Source organism: Canis aureus, chromosome 16 (assembly GCF_053574225.1).
Source record: "Canis aureus isolate CA01 chromosome 16, VMU_Caureus_v.1.0, whole genome shotgun sequence".
NCBI classification, from domain to species: Eukaryota; Metazoa; Chordata; class Mammalia; order Carnivora; family Canidae; genus Canis; species Canis aureus.
The window spans coordinates 43,769,514-43,786,043 of NC_135626.1; the positions used below are offsets into that span (position 1 = coordinate 43,769,514).

At 37.8% G+C, this 16,530-nt stretch overlaps 1 long non-coding RNA gene across 1 annotated transcript in view; it reads right to left on the bottom strand.

Annotated features, from left to right (window-relative positions):
• Positions 1-3,917: 3,917 nt before the first annotated feature.
• The window catches only part of LOC144285369 (uncharacterized), a 109,650-nt gene continuing 97,037 nt past the window's right edge, over positions 3,918-16,530 (bottom strand). Inside the window, exons 2-3 of the long non-coding RNA XR_013353645.1 lie at positions 12,328-12,423; positions 3,918-4,038 (exon numbers count right to left, since the gene is read on the bottom strand). This is a non-coding gene — a long non-coding RNA (uncharacterized LOC144285369). The remainder of the gene's footprint in view (positions 4,039-12,327; positions 12,424-16,530) is intronic.

Genomic DNA, 16,530 nt, shown 5'->3' on the forward strand with positions numbered 1-16,530 from the left:
TATGCATCTTGATGATGCCCCCTGCCCTGAGCACTGCACCTGACCCATGGTGGGTGCTCATATATGTTTGTTAAATCAGTTGAAGATCATCAAATCAAGTTTCACACAAGGTCATGGGCTTGAATCCAGATGCAGACACTGCAATGTAAACCTCGTGGGATACTGTCAAAACATAGCTCTCATACTTTGGCATAAGGATTCTTTGGAAAAATGACTTTCTCCATGACCTCATGCCTTGTTTGTAGAAAGGGGAAAACCAGGTGTCCTGACTTTTGTTCCATTGTCTCCAAGAGAAGTATATCACATACATTTCTCAGACAATGACTTGAAAAGTGGCTGCCAAAATCCAGTTCTGGGATAACATCTTGGTTCTGAGATGTAAGCACTGAGATGAGATGCACAGATAAGCCAAAATGGCAAATTTATATCCTCTCTTTCTAATCATCCATTAGGATGGCTATCAAACAGAAAAAAATCACAAATCAATGATTTTATGTCATGTGTGTCAAAAAACTAAGAATCACGCAACCCTCTCTACCTAAAAGAATAGTAGTGGAATATTGAGTAGCTATGGCTTTAACATTTGCATTGCACATAATAAGTAGTATAAGTGAACCAGTTATTTCTAATGATGAATGTTTAGGTTTTCCACATTTTAATATAAACACTCTTAAGATATAAATAGCTTTACAAATTAAAAAGAAAAAAACGAAAGCATTAATGCTAGAGAAATATTGCCATAAAACTCTATGCACCAATGTGAACATTTGTTCTGATGGGTCTGTAGACAATACTCTAAAAGTATAAATGTGGGTCAAGGAATATTCACATTTTAACTGCTCTTTAGAAAAATTCTTCTAGAAGAGCTTGTATTCTCATTCCCTCACTGTATCCTTTTATTTTTGTCAATTTGATAGACTAATTATTCTTTCTTTGATTGGTTTCACTTGGTTTTATTTGGTTACCACCAAGGATGATCATCTTTTCTTTGGGTTCTTGTACAGGTCTCTGCTCAGATATCACCTCCACAGAGTGGCCTTCCCTGCATTTTCATCTAGAGCAGCCTCTAATGTCATTTTTTTCATTGGTTGAATTGCATGTCCATGTTTAGTTCCCTCAAGCATTTATCATGACTACCATTTGAAGAGGATTTAATCGTTATGCCATGTTACCTTCAATCATGATAGGCTCACATCATAGGACAGAAAGTCTTATGTGCTTCTCAGTGTATCACTTCATATCATCCACATCACAGATCTATAGATCTATCTATATACTATTTATTTTATTTTATTTATTTATGCATGAGAGACAGGGAGAGAGAGAGAGAGAGGCAGAGACAAAGGCAGAGGGAGAAGCAGGCTCCATGCAGGGAGCCTGACATGCGTCTCCATCCCGGGACTCCAGGATCACGCCCTGGGTTGAAGGCAGCACTAAACCGCTGAGCCACTGGGGCTGCCCTAGGATGAATACTATTATGTCCATTTCACAGATGAAGAAACTGAGGCTCCAAGATATTAATTAGGTGACTTGCCAAAGATCACAGGGCCATAATACAGTGCACATGCAATTTTAACCTGGAGCTTAGAGAATTTGCCCAAAGGGACACATAGCTAATAAGTTGAAAAGCTGCAGTTCAAACTCCAGTATGGGTTCTTAAGCTCCAGTTTAACCCACTCACTGACTAATCACTACAATTTGCATACAGCTGTCTCTTTGTAGTATCTCTACTAGGTTTCAGAAGCATGTTGTAATGGCCACTTCCAGATTTTTTTCTTCTCACTTTAAACTACAAGGTTCTACTCAATTAGGGCCTAATAACAGACTAGGAAAAGGAGTAAATACAAATGCTTTACTTAGCTCAATATTTTCACAAGTAAAGAGTGGAAAAGAGTCATTAGTTTATTCCATCAAGCATACCCTATTGTAAATGATGGATGCGTTGCATTTGAAGTTATAAGGAAATTTTCAAATGGCGATACTCAACAGGTCCTACATATGGCTTTCTCTTTATTTTTCTGCTTTCTCTTTCACCAACTGCTTCACTTCATTCAAAAGAAGCCTGGGAAAAGTTAGGGTTTTTTTTTTTTATTATTATTAAAAACCTATTAATCATGGAGTTAACCTTAGGGGTTAAAATAGAGTATTTTGACATGATTTTTTTTCCTAAGCAGGGGGAAGGCCACAGGAGCCAGTAAGGCTCGAGTTCCAAACACAAAGAGTATAAATAAAATCAAACATTATCTTCCACATCAAATTTCCATAAATCTTTTCTCAAATCATGCTACCACATTTCTTCTACTTTTCAATTTTTTTTTGCCTCTTTCTGCTTAAAACAGTGCCTATAATTTGCCTCAGTTACTGACTGACCATAGTTTCTACGTACAAAGAAAATCCTATGTGTATGGTCTTTCCAATTTTGTGACTTATTGCCTGGTCACGTCTCTGCCCTCTGACATCTATAAGAAGTCTTTACATTTAAATCTTACCATCATTCCCCAGTTGTGGTCTCTTGTATCATCTCAGGCTCACATGGGAAATCAGTTGGAAAAAGAAACTTCTCTACACTTTAATTGGTCATGTCACTTTTCAAAGCTTCTTTTGGACACTACCTTGAAGGACTGAAGTAATGTGACAATTCAGAAGTCTGGAAATCTCACATAGGATATTCAGTACTTACGGTGTTAAAAATCCTTATCTTGGGGAGTATAGAGGTTCCTGACCCAGGGATGAAGGATTCTGGTATCTTGTACATTCCTTTAGATTGCCTTTTTCAACCCACCTGGGCCACGAAGAAAGAACAGTATCCCCTAACCTATCCCTTCTTTGTTCTAGAGTTGAGTGTACATTGAAATCTTTACAACTATTGGGAAATATTTAAACTCTCCACTGAAAATACTATGTAGGGATGCCTGGGTGGCTCAGCGGTTTGGCACCTGCCTTCAGCCCAGGGCATGATCCTGGAGACCTGGGATCGAGTCCCGCGTCAGGCTCACTGCATGGAGCTTTCTTCTCTCTCTCTGCCTCTCTCTCTGTGTCTCTCATGAATAAATAAATAAAATCTAAAAAAAAAATACTATGTAATTATATACTTTATAACAGGGACTTCCCAGGTGAATGGATGAAGGGGATTTGCATTGTAAATCCTGGAAACTGAGTGGAACAGACCGGTTAAACCACCCAGAACCAAACCGTGGATATTTCTCCAGCTTTTTCAGTGGGACTGCTCTAGTCTTGATATAGCACAAAGTGCTCCAAATCCCCAAAGATTATCTAAAATAAACAGTAAATATTCTCCATGAGTAATTTCCATGGATCAGTTCTCTGGATCATATGCTTTTCAGAAATGTCATTTGATCTAGTTTATAGTTTAACTTATCCATCCCAGGAGAAACAGGGTTTCTACTAAGCCTTCAAAATAATGCTTTTTGCTCCACAGATTCTAGATTCAAAACAGTGCAGCCATACAGGAGTTTAAATAAATCAATGCCCTACAACGGACAGTGTCCAAACTGTGATGATTATAGAAGTTTATCTCAAATAAATGTCTCATAACCCTTATATACAGTTTAGCTCAGTTCTAGTGGGAACTGTGACATGGAATCCTGATGGATACTAAGTAGATTAGTAGATTAGATGGTATCTATTTGCTCATCTTTCTACAGTTTAGGGAAATACTGTGCAAAATTCATTCCTAAGAATGTAATGATTGTGTCGCATTCCACCCCCCTACCCTTTGCCTGTAACTCCAGAGAGCACCACCTCATTCCTAACCCTTTGCCACCTTTCAGTGGACTCAAGACTATCACTACCTCCTATGTAGAACTTCATTCTGAGTATCCAGGGTATTGTTTGCTTTATCTATATACGAATATCTAGTTATCCGCAGCAGCACTGCTTACCTTCCAAAGCACCTACCTTTCTTCCTCTGATTTGTAGTATTCTATGCTGACCTCTTCAATCCCACATCCAATGTCCCGGACTCATCTTGAGGTATATCAACAACTGGAACCCCCTTTCTTCCTTCTCTGGGTCGGCCTTTTGGAAAGATAATTCTGTAAACCTCATAGCATGTTAAGTAATAGCCAAGCACACAGAGAAGGAACTGACTCTGAGAAAAAGTCAATGAAAATAGTAGGCTATACAGTCTAGGATCAAGAAAATGAGATTGCCATCTCTCTTGCCTCCATTCAATGCCTGGTTTTGCGTCTTCCTGGCTATGTGATCTTGAGCATGTAATTCATTCTCTCTAGAATTCAGCTTATTCATGCCTACAATGAGGGTAGCTATAGAAACTATCTTATAGATTAATGGAGCTAAAGGAAATCCTTGTGAAGTATTTAGCAGTTTCTGGCACATAGTACACCCTTATTGTTTTTATTAATAACGGTAGTATTTGCAATGCATGGAAATTTGGGGAAACGGCACATTTATCCTTGCCAGCATCTTCAATTTTAAATCTGTTAAGTATCTCTCTGTACCAGTTACTTGTAATATAAATAATAAAGAGAAAATAGATTTGGCTCCTGTGGGTTTTTTTTTTTTTTTCTGTAGAAATTTTCTTGCGAGGGCAGAAGAGAAACTGATATTAATTCAAGGTTTCTTTTTTTGTGCCACCCGTCCTTAAGCTGCCAAATTCAGAGCAAGCAACACGGAACATGTAGAATGTGTTTGAATATTAAATTGATTTACTAGCAATAAATTCATGACCTGAGCTCCTCAGGGATCTTGGGATTTCAACAAATGCAACTAAGAAAAAGAACAAGTTGACATTTAAAAAAGCGTTTATGCTTGCTAGTCTTCAGCAATATTTTGAACCACACTACATCTCTAGCATTGCCTGCAGTAACCAAATGCAATATATATAAGTATTTAGGCTATTTATGTAGTAGGCAAATTAACCACTGCCCAGTTAATTTGTTCTTTGAGGTGGAACGGACAGGAGAACAAGCTGGTGTGAAGCTTGTGGTGCTTTCTTAGGGATACTATCATTAAAATGTGATAATAAATACTACCCCTATTTGATGGCTATTTTAATTTATAATTCTATAATTGTTAACTGCAGCGCTAATTTGGGCTTTCCTATGCCTAGATGCTACATATTCTTGTTAATACCACCCCCTCCTCTGCTAAACAACACATATTCTCCAAAACAATATTTATAGGGGCACCTGGGTGGCTCAGTGGGTTGAGTGTCTGCCTTCAGCTTAGGTCATGACCCCGGGGTCCTAGGATAGAGTCCCACATTGTGTTCCCCACAGGGAGCCTGCTTCTCCCTCTGCCTATGTCTCTGCCTCTCTCTGTATTTGTCATGAATAAATAAAGAATTAAAAAAAAACAATATCTATGAATGCTGTGACCTAAAAGAAAATGTAGAAGGAAGTGAAGATAAAATTTCACCCAGTTAAATCAAGAGGTATTATGATAATAATATTTTAGGTTGTACAGAACTGAAATGGACTCTATTAAAATAGTGCTGGTCTACACCATACAAGGAGACAATCTTTTTTTGTCTTTAATTATCTCAGAATCCTTATCTGTTTTTCATGGAGATAGGCATTTACATAAGCATTATCCCCCCTCTCCCCCCAAAAAAACCCTAAAATGTTATCAGTTTATAGCTGGGCACTACTTCTTTGTCCTTTGGAGATGTGAACGCTTTTTAGGACCTATTAATTACCTTTGTCCACAACCCTCTTGGTGTAATGGACCTTTTCTACTCTGTTATGTGTCAGTTTTTTTTTTTCTTCAAGTTTCATCCATATATTTGATCTTTAAAGTATAAATCCAAACTACCTGTTGCCTATTTTCAGGACTATTAGAATTGGGTCGTTAAAATTTCTAGAAAATGCCTCTAATTGTCAAGTTAATCATTGAAAACAACATAATTGTCATGTTTAGGGGAGAAAAAGGAAGTCGTTTGCCCTTGTCACATAGAGACCTTACAATGACCCCAGTGTCCATTCCCAAATAACACCAATACCTCAGGTTAATTGAGGAGGCCTCTGAGTGAAGATTATGAGGTCACAGCCCTGGTTGCTTCCTGTTTGTAAATACACAGAATAGACTCTAATTAGACTCAAGAGGAAATGTTGCCCAGGGAATGTATTTGGAAGACATGGAGGTGCTTAAACTATTCAAGTCTGTGCAGAAAGAGGTTGGCATTGTTATGTGATATGCCTATTTTTATTTCCTTCCAAAGCTTTACCAAATAAATGTAACCCTAATAAAGAAGATAGACAGAAGGGTGATTTCAGCTACATGTCTCAGGTATAAATGAGATGAATTGCTGTAGCGTAGTGCACCTGTTTCCCTCTGCGTGATAAACAAACTGCTGAGTGTTATTAAAGTGCATTCACTTTAATTGTAATTGAGTGAACATGATCGGGTATGGTATTTGCCTTTGTATAAAATTTTCCCCTTGTAATGATACTTAATCATTCTGGCATATAACATTTCAGGGGACATTAAATTACCATGCTGGAAGGTTGACAATGATCCCTAAGCAAAAACCAGAAAATATTCTTCAAGCTACTGGATTTTTAAAATTCTGCTAATTAAAGAGAATTACAATCATCTTCTGCTATAAAGCATAAAACCCAGTAAAGTTGAGTGAGTTAAACTTCTCCTGTAATTATACATACTTCAAAGACTAATACCTCCCTGGTAATAAGTGGTTTTGTGACTCCAGGATACATGCTTCAAGGTATAGAAAAGGAATGAATACATTTTCATTCCATGTGGCATTATTAAGTATGAGATTAAAAAATAAAATGTTTCACATGGCCAAATTGCATTGCACAGATGCAGTTAGAAATCCTCTGACAACTGTTGCTTGCCCACTACATATTAGCATACTGCTTTATTACACGTATGTATATGATATACAGAAGAGAAAAAACACACATTTATATATATATACACATTTATATATGCATTCATGTGTGTGTGTGTGTGTGTGTATGAGTTCTACTTAGAACTCATCATTAAGGGACGCCTGGGTGGCTAAGTGGTTGAGTGGCTGCCTTCGGCTCAGGTCATGATCCTGGGGTCCTGGGATCGAGTCCTGCGTCAGGATCCCTATAGGGAGCCTGCTTCTCTCTCTGCCTATGTTTCTGCCTCTGTGTCTCTCATGAATATACAAATAAAATCTTAAAAAAAAAAAAAAAAGAACTCATCATTAAAGCTCAACAATTGTTTGGTTTTCCAGATACTTGGAAAGTGTTGAATTTTTTTAAGTGATCTGTTTAAAGTATTTTTGATCTCTCCAAAACATCAATAGCAAAATTATAAGTTTAATCTCATGTACTTGGATCTTGCTAATTAAAAAAATAAAAATTCAGAAAGGCTAGGCTAAAAATTTGCCTTTGTGCATACGTGGAGATGATAGTTTTCAGTGGCAGGCAGGATGAAGACGGCAGGGAGACATTTGATCTCCATCACAAAGGTTTCTTAGCTTTTAAAGTTTGAGTTAATAACATGCAATGACATGTTCACAATGAATATAGCCTTAAAATTATTCTTATCCAAAGCAGGTCTAGCAGATAACGCTTTTGGCAATGACTGTATTTAACTTTGTAGAGTTAGAAATTACTGCGTAGTTTGAAAATGAGAGAAATATAAAAATATTTTAAACATATGGACATCGGTAATTCAAGCAGGATATCTATCTCAAATATCACTTTAAATTAATTAGATGTAAAATTTATTTTATTTCTTTTAAAGATTTTATTTATTGATTCATGAGAGACACAGAGAGAGAGAGAGAAAATGAGGGAGAGACACAGGCAGAGGGTGAAGCAAGCTCCATGCAGGGAGCCCGACATGGGTCTCCATCCCGGGTCTCCAGGATCACGATCTGGGCTGAAGGCGGCACTAAACCCCTGAGCCACATGGGCTGCCCTAGGTGTAAAATTTAATTTCGTGGTTCAGTCTATAACCTATCTCTACACAGGAGATTGTAATGATTAGGACCACACCTACTGCCAGACAAAATCAGATGACCTGAATTCAAATCCTACCTCTGACACTGGCTAGCAATTTAACACCAAGGATGTTACCTTTTCTGTTTGGATCTCACTTTCTCAATCTATAAAGATAATTATAATACCTAATCCAAACCCTATCATGAAGATCACTTGACTTAATAGGGGACAGCCTTAGAGCAGTAACTGAAATATAAGAATGCCTGTGTTTGCTATTGTTGTTAACTATTAGGATAAAGTATTAGGGGGGAAGAGAATACAAGAGAGCAAGAGGGAGGGAAGATGGGAAGGAGGAAGAGAAGGAAAGACAAAATAGCATTACTTTGGTCTTGATATTAGTAAAAGCCTAAGGGAGGACTCATGCCAAGATCGATATCCTTTGTTGGAATCAGTCTCAATTTTCCATTTTATTTTGCATTTAGAGACTATGTCCAGGTTTCCATCAGGTGTCTTAAGTGTCCAAGGAAAGCAAATTAAAAGGGTCTGCTGGATTCTGTTTTTCAATGGAGTGCGTTTATTAAATCAGAGCAATGGTTCATGACACTAATCATGCTGTCATATATAAATGGATTACAGCTCTGATCAACCATCAGAAAATATATCTAATTTAAGGGGAGTGTTTATGTACACGTGTGGGGTGTGTGGGTTACTCCATCTATGCCCTCTCCCTTGGATTCTCTCTTTGGAAAACAAAGATTGCATCTGAGAAACATCCAGCAGGGGTGAGAGGTACACCTGGATTGAACCTGCAACCCTATACTCAGCGTATATTTTCCTATTCAACTAAGCTAGATGGCCAAAAGCAATAGAATAGTAATCTGATTTGCTACAATTTATTGTACGTCTTCTGCCATTAAACCACGTCAGTAAAAACATGTAACGATCAATGGCTAATCTCAAAATATAAACCAAATTCTGTAATAATACGCTTACTATTAATCTTCCCATTAATAGATCACATGGCATTCATGTAGTCAGTAAAACGTTATTACAAGAATGTAAGTTATTGCATAATTTGGGGCATTCTGTGATCATAATCCTACTGCATGGCAACAGAGAGGCAGATACCCAGAGAAATTAAGTGGAAACTCTGAATATAAGCATGGATTTCTGCTTATTCTTGCATAGAAATCATGTCCACTGTTAAAGTTTAAATGCTAACACCTCCAGATAAAAATATGGGTAGGGGTTGCTTTAGTCTTAATATTTACAAAAACAAACAAACAAAAACAAAACAAAACAAAACAAAACAAAAATAAACCTCCAAGAGGGTGAAATATTCTTCATGCTCCAACACCAAAAATTTTAACTAGAAGCTACATGTAAAGAAATAGAGACAAATATAATTTTTTTAAATAAAGAAAAATTAGTCAGTAGGAACTGTCCTTTTCTGATATCTTTATTTCAACGTTTCTTTCTCTTCTACTATGCCCCCTCTTATGTTCATTAGAAAAAAATTCTTCACCTCCCTTGTAGATAAATGAATCTTAATAAATAACATAAATTTATATCATCTCTTCAATATTTAAAACATATGAATATTATCCATCTAACTTTTTTCCTACTATTCTTCACCCAAGTGTGGCTCTGATACCAGATCTTTTATAAAAGTTCTGAGGCATTCAGATGTAAAAGAAGAAAACCCACTCCCCTAGCAATGTAACTTGTAACTAACAAAATTTATAATCAATCTGATTATTTGCTTCTTTATTTCCCTGTGATGGAAACTAATTACCAAAAACCTTTGGCTTTACTGCTTCTAAGTGATTTTTCTTTTTCTTCTTCTTTATTGCCAATACAGAATCATCAACAACTGAACATTTCGGAGTGTGTAAAATGGCTCAAAACTCATCTATCCAAGAAGTTTACGTATGCCCATAAAACCTACCTTTAATCTAGGCTTATTTAAGTTTCTGATAATACAAGTAGACTTACAAAGAAAATAGGCAAGGGCAACATGCCATTTTGATTGCAGAAATTAGAAAATTTTAGTAAGAATCCATTCTCCAGTCTCTGCAAAGGTCCGTATCTTAGAGAATTTGAAGGGCAAAACCACAATCACTTGGCCAAGAAAAGAAGTCAGACTACTATTTCATTATCACTAAATAACATCAACGGCATTAAAAAGTGTTGCCTGAATAAGCTCCTAGACTAGGTATTAGGTTCAGCATGACCTAAATGTTCTGTAAACTTCCCATAACCATAAGAGAGCTGTGTAGATATTATTTAAGTCTTGTATTTTTCCACAAGTTCTTTTCCCCTCAATTTTTATTCTTAGAAGATGAATATTAAGGAGGGAGCCTGTTGTGATGGGCACCAGGTGTTATAAGTGATGAATCACTAAATTCTACTCCTGAAACCATTATTACACTATCTGTTAACTAGAATTTAAATAAAAATTTGCAACAAGGGGCACCTGGATGGCTCTGTGGTTGAGCATCTGCCTTGGCTCAGGTCGTGACCCTGGGGTCCTGGGATCGAGTCCTGCATCAGGCTCCCCATGGAATGCCTGCTTCTCCCTCTACCTACCTGTCTCTGCCTCTCTGTGTGTGTCTCTTATGACTAAATAAATAAAATCTAAAAAAAAAATTTTGAAACAAAAAAGGAGAAATAAGTGAATATAAAAATTGACTTTTTACAAAATTGGCTTGGAATTAAAAAAAAAAAGAGTTTGAGATAGATGGAAGGTTGAGAGTAATTGTTAACACCAGTAGTAGCACCCTTCAGGGAAAATACATGACATGGTTGACAAAGAACATTAACGAACCCCCGCCCAAACACCAGACATAGCTAGCAGATTTATTTTACTGTGCTCTGCTCTTAGAGTATTAGTTGCTTACTGTTTCAAGTCACCTCTGAGTTGTTATTATCAAGCTCTCTAAAGAATGAATAATAGCTCTCTATCTAATATTTTCCCATTGGGGTAATGAGGAGTTTACTCCCAGCTCATAGATCCTGCTAGATGAAGGCTTTCTTGGATATCAGGTTACATTTTGCATAATTGGGTAACAAGCTACTTCTCAAGGCATTAAATCAATTCATTCTGTTTTACTTAGAGCCTGAGTCACCATGTACCCTATTGACTCATCCTCTACCAAGGGTTCTGCTTAAAGAAATGGATAGTGGCCAAAAGAACATATTTCCCAGAAAAGGATCAGGGCAGATCATGTGACTCTAGGTTTAATAATTATTGACTTCAGAACAAAAAGCTGTATTTTGTTTTGTTTTTATGATGTGGATTTTTAAAAGAATGGGTCAAATTTTGGGTCTTAACCTTTGGGTTAAGGGTAAACAAGGGCTTGGCCTTGCAAAGTTACCCAGAGTGAACCATGAATAGTTAATATTTCTCCAACAGGCATTGTTTAGACTCTACTAAACCATGTCAAAATTGGGCACAGTTGACATGAGTAGATGGATGGGCAAGCCATCAAGCTTAAAAAAAAGGCTAGTGAGGATGGATTTCTGGATTTGTGATGGACATTTAGCTTCTGATTTTTGAGGACAGCTTCCCAGGAAATTATATTAAATGCAGCTGGAACCAGTAAAACATTTTTTCCTTTCAAATGAGGCAGAACGAAAGCAATGTACAAAAACTTGTCTGGGACAGCCTGGGTGGCTCAGGGGTTAAAGCACCCAGGGTGTGATCCTGGAGTCCCTGGATCGAGTCCCACGTCGGGCTCCCTGCATGGAGCCTGCTTCTCCCTCTGCCTGTGTCTCTGCCTCTCTCTCTCTATGTCTCTCATGAATAAATAAACAAAATCTTTAAAAAATAAATAAACAAACAAAAACAAAAACTTGTCTGCATGCACGTTGGTAGCACCTGAAGAACCTTGCGGAATGCTAATACCTGAGTCCCACCCCCAGAGGTTCTGTTGCAGTTTGCCCAGAGCACAATGTGGACATCAGGAGGTTTAAAATCTTTCCCAGGTGATTTTAATAAGCAGCCATGGATAAGAACTTCTGACCTAAAGTAAGGTGGGAATAGATAAAATATGGTGAGTAGAGAGAAAATAGGTTGTGGGACTCCTGGATTTAAGGAAAACATTTTTAATAATAGTAAAGAAAAAGCGAAACAACCAGGAAACCAGTCTCACATCCTGTCCCACCATGTCTTGAAAAAATACCAGTGTTGAAAAAATGAATGGATTGCAACGTCCTACTCTGCATCAGTGACTCTCGCAAACAGAATATTGATTGGAAACAAACTACAGGAGAAAACATTTAACATGATACATGCTAAACAAAAAATGCAAAACACCTATTTTAGGGACACATACATTTATTTGCAGGCTAAAAGGAAAGCAAGAGACCAATGAATACAAAATTCCAGGGTAGCAGTTACCTTTCAGAGAAGGATACTCAAGAACTTCAAAGCTCTTGGTCATATTCTCTTTCTTCTGCTGAGCGGTAGGTATAATTTTTTATAAAGGAAATTCCTCTAGAAAAAAAAAAAACCCTGCTATAATTCCTTTGTGATCACTTTAATTTACTTCACCTTAAAAGCCTGATGACTCACTCAAAGTAGGAGTTAACAGAATGAAGGTGTGTTAATGCAGTGAGAGGTGTGACTGTAAACAAGGGGAAGAATTTCAAGATGTTATAAAAGGTGAGGGAATATAAATTAAAAAACAGCTCTCAGGGCAGCCCGGGTGGCTCAGTGGTTTAGTGCTGCCTTCAGCCCAGGGCGTGATCCTGGGGATCCAGGATCGAGTCCTGCGTGGTGCTCCCCGCATGGAGCCTACTTCTCCCTCTGCCTGTGTCTCTGGGTTTCTCATGAATAAATAAATAAAATTTAAAAAAAACAAAACAGCTCTCAGGAATGCTTACTCTCCTCATAAATTATTAGGTGGGGGTGGAGATAGAAAAACATAGAGAAAGAGGGATGCAGAGAGAGATTGGTTTTCCCTCCTTCAGGTTGAAAATGAAAATAATCACCTATTATATGTTAATTAACTGAATGTAAATAAAATAATTTTTTTTCTAAAGAAAAAGACATTTTTTCAGCTCCTGGATGATTGTATGTAGTCTTTGGGCTTTGTAGGTGAGGGTTTGAAAGCAGGGGTCTTAGGTCTTCTTGTATTGAAAAAGACGATAGTAATAGAAGAACATGCAAAGAACTTAGGTGGCTGACACAGATAAATATGCTTATGGCTGGCAATTATCCCTTTTGGTTTGAGCATTCAGGTGTCACTGGGCTCCTTAGCTTCCTGCTCTTTTATCCTTGGTTTCTCCCAGGCCTACCTGAATGCAAAACTGAGAACCTCTTAGTTTTGCTGTGGACCTTTAATTGAATATGTTTTATGAGCAACCGGAAGAGGATTTTCCATTGCATCCCTGAGAGCAAAAGCTTAAGTAAACATTCTTAATAACCTAATGCTGCCCCACTGAGCCTCTTCAGTGATTCCGCTCTGGTGGGCTTGCCCCAAATCTCTCTAGCTTTTCTAGTATGCAGAATAGGTCTTCCGTTACACAGGATAATTCATGCTCTTCCAATGTCTACCCCAAAATGTGCAGAGAAAATTAAATCAGTGCTTTCTACAAAGTGGCTATTCAGTGCCCTTGGGCTAGCAGCTTGGGCATCATCTGGGTGCTTTATCGACCCCAGGACTCTGAGCTGTACCACAGCCATACTGGACCAAATGTATGTTTTAACAAACCCCTGGGGGTTGCCTACGCATGAAGCAAGACTCTGCCCCAGAGAATATGGCAACCACGCAAACAGAGGGAAGATCATCACTCTCCTTTGACTATTTCTCAGCTGTTTTTTTTTTTCACTTTAATATGCAATTGCAGTCTTAGTCATAGCTCTAGACAACTTATCAAAACACATTTTCTAAACAAACATAATATTCTTCCCGAGAGGAATTCTGAAAAATAGATTTCTATCTGACATTTATCATCATCATTTGGAGCCTGTTGTAGAACCTTAAGTACTGAATAAAATAATTACTGGCCATTAATTTTTCTTCTTCCTCTATCTTGCTCACTGACCCTGTGTTAGGATCCCAGCAAAGCTAGGAGGACAATCTTTACATTTAGAAGAAGTTCAGGCTAGATTCAATTTTTTTCCCTGATCAAAGCTATGAGACAGCTTGGTTTGAAAATCCTAATGGAAGGGGCTAAAGTTTGACCTGCTTATAGTATAAATATATTATAGGTAGAGAAAGAATGTGGAAAATTCTATCTGTAATACCCTTAGTATAGAGAATCCTGTTCAGAATGACTGCAAAACAGTCATCATTTTTCAAGAATAGGGGATTTTGAAGATTCTAAGTCAATAAATATCACCATATCATATCCGATGGGAGTTTTATCTCTGATTACCCTTACCCTTTGGCTATCTGTCATCTGCCTTATTTCTTCTTCTCTCTTCTCGTTGTTAGCAACAATAAAGATTACCTATGCCTAACCAAGATCCAGTAAGGCATTTATCATTGTGCTATCTCAGATATTAAATGAAAAAGAAATTTCAGGGTCGATTCAAGAACCATAAACATAGTTCACATTTGTAAAAAAAAAAAAAAGGGGGGGGTATCTACTTTCCTTCTGTTTTATCTAAGTTCTTGAGATATTTCTTGCCTTCCATTGATTCTGAAAAGTATAAGGTAGTAAACGTTTCTACAGAGACCCAAATTCTTTAAGGGCATCCTTGTTCTTGTGATGATTGCTTTTGTGATGATTACTTAACCCTGATTGTATCAAGATTGGATTTCGCTTCTATATATTAAATTTTGAAACCAGGTTATTCTTATGTAAAACCCTTTCTTAAAGAGATCATCCAATACGCTGTTCTATCACTTTTCACATTGAGAACAACATGACCCTGAGGCCCCAGAAAGTTATTTTAAGTTTTGCAGAAGGACTTGTTTCTTTCCTCCTAGTCATACAAAACAAAGAGCTTGTTGTTTTTTTTTTTTGTTTTTTTTTTTACTTTTTCCAAAACACAGAAGCTTATTGAATATCTACTATGCACCTGACCCTATACGTTAACTATAAAGGTAAACTTTTGCACCTTTCCCATCCAGTCCGATTCACTGCTCGCTGACACTTCTGTGTGGCTTGAAGGTTTTCACCTTGCACTAGAGCTATTTTAATCTCTGGATGTTCTTTTTTTCCACTGAGCAAGACCATGACAGGCTGGTGGGAGGTGTGTAAGGAAGGGGATGAGGAGGTTATGTTGGCAGCTTGCAAAGCCATTGGTATCCTGGGACTTAACATCTCCTAAATAAAGTGGGCCTTCAGCTCAAGCCTTATTTAAAAAGGAAAAAAAAAATTCTTCTGCAGATGAAACAGATGCCAGATGGAAACTACTCTGCTGACTTGCTCCAAACAGGCCTGCAGCTGTTACTTCTTCCATAACTTTTTCCAGTGAAATTTTTAGGCTTCACCTGTTGATGGACACAACAGGATTTTTCTTCCTTCCCCCACCCTAGCCTCATCCTCTCCCCAACTTCCCCTTAAAAGGAGAGCAGCCTGAACACTTAGAAAGCACAGGCCTGGGTGAGAGCTCATTATATCTATTAGATATGGACAGCGGACACTGCCTATGGGGTGGGAAGGTTGTGGTTACTTTCAGCTCTTGGTCCTTTGGACCTACTCCTTGTCCTAGAGGGACAAGGCAAGCAGCAGAAAGGTAGATCCCCTGCCTCTACTGTTTCTCTGTATTGTTCTTGAACAACCATTATTCAGAACTAAGCTGAGGCTTGCCCAGGAGCTGGGTAATAACCACCACTTGGCTATAACAGAAATACGGAATCTCAGATTAAAACAGACCAGTGAAACACAAAGTTATAAATCATATCCCAGGTATAAAGGGTAGATTCTCTCTTCAACTGAAATGGACTATAAGAGCCAAAGAAGGTAAGGAGAAGATTTTCAGCCAGAGGAGGGAGCACTTTCTTGCTGGCTGGCTTACACAGATGGTTGCTTGCTTTTCTGTAAGGTAATTAGGTCTATTGACACACAGGATTTGACATTCAAAAATGATCTCCTAATAGAGCTCCCAACATCTGCTATCAAAGAAGCATAAGATGGCACTGAAAGGTTAAGAACTGAGAGATAACACATTGAAAACTAGCAATATAAGAAAGTTAATTAAAACTCAATCAAGTATTGGGCACAAGCTATATAACGTTTTACATGTTCTACATGCAGCCTATAATTCTCTAGTTTTTCATGATAAATTCTACCTAGGTTTCTCTGGTTAACTAACTTTGTTTGAATTGAAGTGGATTTTTTTTTTAACTGTGTGATGCTTCCCAAATCTGCAAGCCCTGCCCCCTAGTCCTCTTCCCTGGGTAGAGGATCTCACCTGCTACTACCCAAACTAGAAGTCTTAAGATGGAAATCTTTCATCTCTGCTCCATCTACTATGTAAACTTGATTACATTGGATCTGCCCTATGCCATCATCATTCCTTTCTTCCCCTTGGCAAATGGAAGAGCTGAGTTCACTATGCCTGATATCCTGTTCACCTCTAACATCCCAGGTAACTTTACTTTGCCAATTTTCTCTACTCTCAGTTGTATGAATAACTTCCTGGGTC